We start from the raw sequence: 8,477 nt of genomic DNA, 5'->3' as shown, positions 1-8,477 counted from the left end.
CCAGGTTTCTATATCCAGGAAAATTATCCATTAAATATAAAGATGAGCTTAACACATTTTCAAATCAATGGTTGAAAATTTTGTTGCCAGTTGATCTACACTACAAGAAATATTAAAGAAAGCTCTTTAGCCTAAAGAGAAATAGCACCAGATGAAAACACAGATTTACAGTAAGGACTATCAAGCATTAGAAATGATAAATATAAAAACCCCCTGTTTGTTCTCTCTTAATTTTTTTTAAACAACATAAGACTTTTTAAAGCAAAAATTTTAATACTGTGTGATAGAGATATTAATATGTGCAAATATGTATATATATTTAACAAGAATATAAAAACAAATGGATTGAACAGAAAAAAAGCACAAAATGGTAGACAGAAATGCAACCATATCAATTATCACACTGCATATAAATAGATTAAATATGTAATTAAAGCATGGAATTAATAGATCATACAACAAAGCAAGACTCAATTGTATGCTGCACCTAATAGATGCCTTTAGAGGTAAAGTGACAGATGGATTAAAAGGAAAAGTATGAAAATATATATATATTTTTTGTTTGTTTTCAACAGAAAACTAGAGTGGCTCTATTAACATCACAAAAAATTAACTCTAAGAAATATAAGGATTATTACCAGAGATAAATCTCATAATGTTAAACAAGTCAATTTATTATGGAGAAAATGTAATCATATATGTGTATGCACTTTATTAACAGACAGGCAAAATACATGAAGAAAAAAAAACCACTTGGAAATTTTAACATCCTTTCTTAGTTATTGATAGAAAAACTGCTTTAAAATGATATAAAAAATGCTTAAGAACACTATTAGCCACTTTAACCTAATGACATTTACAGAACACTCAAAAATTTCAGAATTTTTTTTCAAGTATACATGGAATATTTACTAGAATAATACCTATATGCTGAGCCATAAATTCAGTCTCAATAAATTTTAAAAGATTGGAATCTTACAGGGTATATTCTCTAACCATGTTGTTCAGTTGCTAAGTTGTGTCCAAACTTTGTGACCCCATGGGCTGCAGCACACCAGGCTTCCCTCTCCTTCATTATTTCCTGGCGTTTGCTCAGAATCACACTCATTGATTCAGAGATGCCATCCAACCATCTCATTCTCTGTTGCCCCATTCTCCTGCCCTCAATGGTCTCTAACCATTAAGAAATTAAAGTGAAGTGAAAGTGAAAGTGAAATTGCTCAGTCGTGTCCAACTCTTTGAGACTCCATGGACTGTAGCCTACCAGGCTCCTCCATCCATGGTATTTTCGAGGCAAGAGTACTGGAGTGGGTTGCCATTTTATTCTTCAGGGGACCTTCCCGACCTAGGGATGGAACCCTGGTCTCCCACATTGTAGACAGATGCTTTTACCATCTGAGCCACCAGGGAAGTCCCTATAAAGAAATTAGTTAGAAATCAATTGTAACAAGATATGAAGAAAAGCCACCAAATATTGGAAATTAACACAATTCTAAATAATCCATAGGTTAAAGAAAACACAGAGAAAGTATAAATTATTTTTAATAGAATGATAATTACATTTTACCAAATTTATAGTACAGTGCTTAGATGGAAATTTATAGGGTCAAGTACATATTTTAAATAAGAGAAAAAGTTTACAGCCAATGTTCAAGCTTGAATTTTAAGGTTTTAAAAAATAAATCGTAAATGCAAGAAAGAAGAAAATAAAGAGCCAAAATCAATGAAATGTGAAACAGACACTTCACAAATTTGACAAAAGCCAAAGTTGGTCTTTGAAAAAACATCAACCAAATTGATAAATCCCTAGCTAGAAAATGGAAAAAAGGAAGGAAGGAAATTAAAATTATTAATATCAGTTACAAGAGAGAAATTACAAGTCACACAGACATTAAATGGTAATTTTGTGCCAGTTAATTTCACAACATAGATGAACTGCATACATTTCTTATAAAATACACAACTTAAAATGAGACATATGATGTAGAAAATCCAAATAACCTTGTACCTGTGACAGAGGTTGAATTCACGATCAAAAAAACATGCTACAAAGGAAACCCCAATCCTAGGTGAGTATACCAATGAATTTTCTTAAACATTTAAGGAAGATATGACACCAATCTTAGACAAATTATTTTAGAGAATTCTCATATCATTTTGTGAGACCACCAAAACCCTCATGCCAAAACATGACAAAAATATTACAAGAAACAAAAATTACACACTAATACAATCAAATAAATATATATGTATCTAATTAATACTGTGGAAAAAAATATTGATCAAACAAACACAGCAACATATAACAAAGATAATACAGGATGATCAAGTGAGGTTTATCTAGGAATGAAAAGTTGGTTTAAAAATTGGAAATCAATCACTGTAAAGACCACTCCAGTGTTCTTGCCTGGAGAATCCCAGGGACAGAGGAGCCTGGTGGGCTGCCATCTGTGGGGTCGCACAGTCGGACACGACTGAGGTGACTTAGCAGCAGCAGCAGCAAAGACCATAATATCAGAATAAATGAGAAAATTTATAATTTCAATGAATACAGAAAATACCTGGTAAAATTCAATACCTATTCATGATAAAAGTTCCTAGCAAACTAGGAAAACAAAGCAACTTCCTAAATCTGACAAAGGGTGTCTACAAAAAACCTACAGCTAACATCATATCTAATGATTAAATATTAAATTATTTTCCCCTAAAATTGGGAACAAGGAAAGGGTTCCATCACTTTTATACAATATTGTAGTGGAGTTTCTAGCTAGTGCAACAAAGCAAGAAAAAATAGATAATAGTAATGTGGATTGGAAAGGAAAAAGTAAAACTGTCTCTAATCACATATGACATGGTTTTGTATGTTAAAAACTCTAAAGAATCTACCATGAGATACCATTTCACACCAGTCAGAATGGCTGTGATCCAAAAGTCTACAAGCAATAAATGCTGGAGAGGGTGTGGAGAAAAGGGAACCCTCTTACACTGTTGGTGGGAATGCAAACTAGTACAGCCACTATGGAGAACAGTGTGGAGATTCCTTAAAAAACTGGAAATAGAACTGCCTTATGATCCAGCAATCCCACTGCTGGGCATACACACTGAGGAAACCAGAATTGAAAGAGACACGTGTACCCCAATGTTCATCGCAGCACTGTTTATAATAGCCAGGACATGGAAGCAACCTAGATGTCCATCAGCAGATGAATGGATAAGAAAGCTGTGGTACATATACACAATGGAGTATTACTCAGCCATTAAAAAGAATACATTTGAATCAGTTCTAATGAGGTGGATGAAACTGGAGCCTATTATACAGAGTGAAGTAAGCCAGAAAGAAAAACACCAATACAGTATACTAATGCATATATATGGAATTTAGAAAGATGGTAACAATAACCCTGTATACGAGACAGCAAAAGAGATACTGATGTATAGAACAGTCTTTTGGACTCTGTGGGAGAGGAAGAGGGTGGGATGATTTGGGAGAATGGCACTGAAATACGTATATCATATATGGAACGAGTCGCCAGTCCAGGTTCGATGCACAATACTGGAAGCTTGGGGCTGGTGCACTGGGACGACCCAGAGGGATGGTATGGGGAGGAAGGAGGGAGGAGGGTTCAGGATGGGTAACACATGTATACCTGTGGCGGATTCATTTCGATATTTGGCAAAACCAATACAATATTGTAAAGTTTTAAAATAAAATTAAATTAAAAAAAAAAAAGAATCTACCAAGCAACTACTAAAGCTTAAAGCCAATTTAGCAAAGTCATGAACACATATAACAACATGCACAAGTCTCAGACATTATTCACATTATGTGAAAGAAACCAGACACAAAAAACTACATGATATATGATCCCATTTATATAAAATTCTGGAACAGGCAAGACTATACAAAGGTGAAAAAAATGGGGAAAGATATTGCTTTGAGGAAAGGGATTAACTGGTAATGGACATAAAGAAACTTTCTGGAGGTGATAGAAAGATTTTGTATATTAATAGAGGTGTGGAGTACATAAGTGTATGAATTGGTCAAAACAATATATTGTATACTTAGGATTTGTGTATTTCAATGTATTTAAGTTTTACACACAAAAAAAAGAAAAATTAAAACTATAAACAAATACTGAAGTCCAATATTCCTTTTTTCAGTAGTATGACTTAACAATTCTAAGATTAATTTGTGTGAGTTTATACAAGTAGATAAACATATTTTAGGCTTGAACAAATGAGTAAATATATTACTCGAAATATGAGAGCCAGATTTCTCCTTGTAGGATTACAAATATGAAAGCAGGAAAACAAGAATATACCCTGAGGTACTGGGTTGAAACTGATCTTATGGAGATGATAGATAAGAAATAGACAAACAGATAGACAGAGATAAGAGAGACCAAGATAGGGAGTGAGACAGACAAAAAGAAAGAGAAAGAAAAAAGAAAGAGAAAGAAATATCTCCTAGCTGTAGAACTGGGAGGAGGTGGGAGGGCTAGGACAGGGGAATTATAAAATGAGCCATGAATACCTTCTTATGCCAAAAACTAAGGAAATATAGAGGCTTCATGAGCCAGCTTGAAGTGGCTCCCTCTGGCAAAATCTGGGGCAATTTGTACATCAAAATAAATAATAATGGTAATTGATTATAACTTTTGAATAAAAGAAAAATCCACACATGTTATATTAGTTTCCTGGGGCTGCTGTAACAAAGTTTCTTGAACTAGGTGACTTAAAACAACAGAAATTTGTTGTTTCACAGGTTTGGAGGTTTGAAGTCCAAAATCAAGGTGTAGGCAGGGCTATGCTTCCTCTAAAATCTGTAGGGAACTCTTTCTTTGCCTCTTTCTAGGACATCCTCCGGAGAAGGCAATGGCAAGCCACTCCAGTACTCTTGCCTAGAAAATCCCATGGATGGAGGAGCCTGGTGGGCTGCATGGGGACGCTACGAGTCGGTCACGACTGAACGACTTCACTTTCACTTTTCACTTTCATGCAATGGAGAAGGAAATGGCAACCCACTCCAGTGTTCTTGCCTGGAGAATCCCAGAGATGGCAGAGCCTGGTGGGCTGCTGTCTATGGGGTTGCACAGAGTCGGACACGACTGAAGCAGCTTAGTAGCAGCAGCAGCAGCAGGACATCCTCAGATGGTTTTTCCAGCATATCTTTGTCATTTCTTGGTTTGTTGAGGCATTGCTCTGATCCTCCATCTTCACATGGCATTCTCCATATGTGTCTTCATATTATCTTCCTTCTGCATATATCTGTATTCAAATGTACCCTTTTTATAAGGACACCCATCATATTGGATTAAGGCCCAAGCTTATAAATTCATCTGCATATTTGCAAGTGCTGGGAGTATGACTTTAGCATATCTTTAGCATAACTTTAGCATATCTTTTGTGTATATTTTGTGTCTTTGGGAGGAGACAATTCAATTCATAAATGCATACTGCAATGAAAAAATAAGTAAACAATGGCTAAAGTAAAATTCTTTTTTGTAATAGAAAGACAATTAACAAATACAGAAGGAATGATAGAAATAGAAAATTATTAATGTGTTAAAACTGGTGGGCAAAATTTTGATGAGTCTTAAGCTATTAAACAGAATATCTCTTCTCTATATACATGTTAATTAAAAAGGGGAAAACATTACCTTAGAGAAGAAAAACCTGGTGAACACCACTTTAATTACATGATCAAAATTAACATCACCAGTGTTGGAATAGATATTTTATGCCTTCCCTGAGAAAGATATATCACCTCGGTGATATTCTTGCCAAAAATACATGACCTGAATTGAATCATGAAGAAACATTAGACAAATCCAAATTGAGGGACATTCTATGAAATAGCCTAAACTCCAAAAAATGTCAAGATCAAGAAAAGTGAAAGGCTGAACAATTGCTTCTTATTAAAGGAGATAAAGAGACATGATAGTTAAGTAATGCATCATCCTATGTTGAATCTTGTGCTAGATCCCACATGCCGCAACTAAGAGTTCACTGAAGATCCCGTGTGCATCAACAAATACCAAAGATCCTGTGTGCCACAACTAAGGTTTGGTGCAATCAAATAAATAAATATTTTTTAAAAACAAAAAGATCTATAAGAATCATATTGAGACAGCCGACAAAATTTGATTATGAGCTGCTAACTAGGCAGTTTTATGTCAATGTTAAAATTTTGAAAATTGCACTGTGATTATATAGGAGAATTTCCTTGCTCTTCAGAAATATATACTTAGCTATGTATTAAGTGTAGCTTAGAAAAAATAATATGCCTATGGGTAAAATAGAAAGACTAATAAACATGGGGAAATACATTTGAAAAATGATAAATCTGGGTAAAGAGTGTGCAGGAATGCCTTGTACTATTCTTACAACATTGGAATTTTAGTTTGAAATTAGAATAAAATTAAATGAAATCAGAACAAAACAGAGGTAGAAGGGAGAGCAAGACTATTAAAGACTTCATCCTTCATAGCAGGAAATCAGTACTGTAAAATGCTGGAAACATTTCAGTCTTTTTATAAAATATTTTTAATGGGAAGATAATTGATTTACAATGTTGTGTTGGTTTCTGCCATACAACATGAATCAGCCTAAGTATACATATATCCCCTTCCTCTTAGGCCTCCCTTCTATCCTTCCCATCTCACCCCTCTAGGTTGTCACAGATCACTGGGTTGAGCTCCCTGTGTTATGGAGCAACATTGCACTAGCTATCTGTTTTATATATGGTACTATATATATTTCAGGAGAAGGCAATGGCACCCCACTCCAGTACTCTTGCCTGGAAAATCCCATGGAAGGAGGAGCCTGGTAGGCTGCAGTCCATGGGGTCGCTAGGAGTCGGTCGCGACTGAGCAACTTCACTTTCACTTTTCACTTTCAGGCATTGGAGAAGGAAATGGCAACCCACTCCAGTATTCTTGCTTGGAGAATCCCAGGGACAGAGGAGCCTAATGGGCTGCCGTCTATAGGGTCGCACAGAGTCGGACACGACTGAAGTGACTTTGCAGCATATATATTTCAATGCTACTCTCTCAATTTGTCCCACCTTCTCCTTCTCCTGCTCTGTCCACAGTCCATTCTCCTTGTCTGTGTCTCTCTTCCTGCCCTGCAAATAGGTTCATCAGTACTGTTTTTCTAGATTCCATATATGCTTTAATATACAATATATGTTTTTCTCTTTCTGACTTACTTCACTCTGTATAATAGGCTGTACATTTCAGTCTTTAAAAGTAATGTTGCTAATGTTTTGATGGTTTTCAAAATCTTCAAACTTAGCATCTTAAGAGAATAATATCTCTTGAGAAAATCATTTATCAAAACTTCAAAATTCCTGCATTTCAAAATCTAGTAAGTTAAGGTGAAATTAAATGCATTTTTAATAGTTGATATAGTATGATTTCATTCTTATAAAATTATTTCTATGTCTGTTTATCTATTATCCTGCCTATCTGCTAATCTGTCCATCTCTATGTATGCATATAGGGTTGACTAAGGTAATGTTCACCAAATGTTCTACTAGGTTAGAACATTTAAGTTAAATTAAGTAATTTTTTCTTCATTTGTACTTCTCTTTACTACTTTAAAGTTTGATAAACTTGTATTTTTTATAAAAAAAAAAAGCATATATTCTAACATGTATATAGTGGCCCTTATATTACATTTACATTTTTATTCTCAAAACCTAATGATATTAATTTTGATTTGATGAAATATTAACATCCTAAAGTCATTTCCAGTTCTATAAACAAACTAAAAAACCAACACAAAGTATCTGCTCGACATTTCAAGTGTAATGAGTTTAATCATGTTAAGGTTATAATTTTGTTAGTCTGCTAATTTTTTTCCTCTCAATGCAACTAGAAATTAATTCTTTGTCAGTCTTAACAATGTGTTCTTATCTTTTTTCTGAAATAACGATGACATTAGATCAAAATCTTTTCATTTTTCTTCTTTTAAAAATTTTACTGTAATAGCCTAGTCGTGACAAGCATATGATAATATCATCTGCACAGACAAATAAAATTCTGTGATTTCACAACCATTCTTACCAACTACTTTATTGGGTATATGGCTAAATTAAAAATCCCCTCTCATATTTATTTGAAGTTTCTCCCACAGTCCCACTTTCTCTAAGAACAGCTTCTTTATTCCTATACCCTATTCCTTGTTATCCTGAGATGTTTTAAAATCTCAAGATTCTCCTCTAATACATGGAGTCTTACAGTTTAGAAAATTGAGGACAGAAAAATAATGTGGTTGAAGGTATTTCTGTTCATCAAGACTTCCCTTCCCTGTGTGATGATTATACTTACTTAGCCTATTGAACTCAGGCATGCCCATGTGACCTGCTTTGGCTGATGAAATGTGTGAAGTGAGGAATGTTACTTCCAGGAAGAAGTTAAGAGCCAGTGTATGCCTCTGCCACAATGACCAGCAATGCTCTAGGTATAAAAAAG

At 34.6% G+C, this 8,477-nt stretch overlaps 1 long non-coding RNA gene across 1 annotated transcript in view; it reads right to left on the bottom strand.

The window, feature by feature from the left end:
* Positions 1-412: 412 nt before the first annotated feature.
* The window catches only part of LOC129644908 (uncharacterized), a 34,438-nt gene continuing 26,373 nt past the window's right edge, over positions 413-8,477 (bottom strand). Inside the window, exon 3 of the long non-coding RNA XR_008711043.1 lies at positions 413-1,415. This is a non-coding gene — a long non-coding RNA (uncharacterized LOC129644908). The remainder of the gene's footprint in view (positions 1,416-8,477) is intronic.

Source organism: Bubalus kerabau, chromosome 2, assembly GCF_029407905.1.
Source record: "Bubalus kerabau isolate K-KA32 ecotype Philippines breed swamp buffalo chromosome 2, PCC_UOA_SB_1v2, whole genome shotgun sequence".
Taxonomy (NCBI): Eukaryota; Metazoa; Chordata; class Mammalia; order Artiodactyla; family Bovidae; genus Bubalus; species Bubalus kerabau.
The sequence above is the reverse complement of the archived record's forward strand: the minus strand, read 5'-3'. Positions and strand labels throughout refer to the sequence as shown.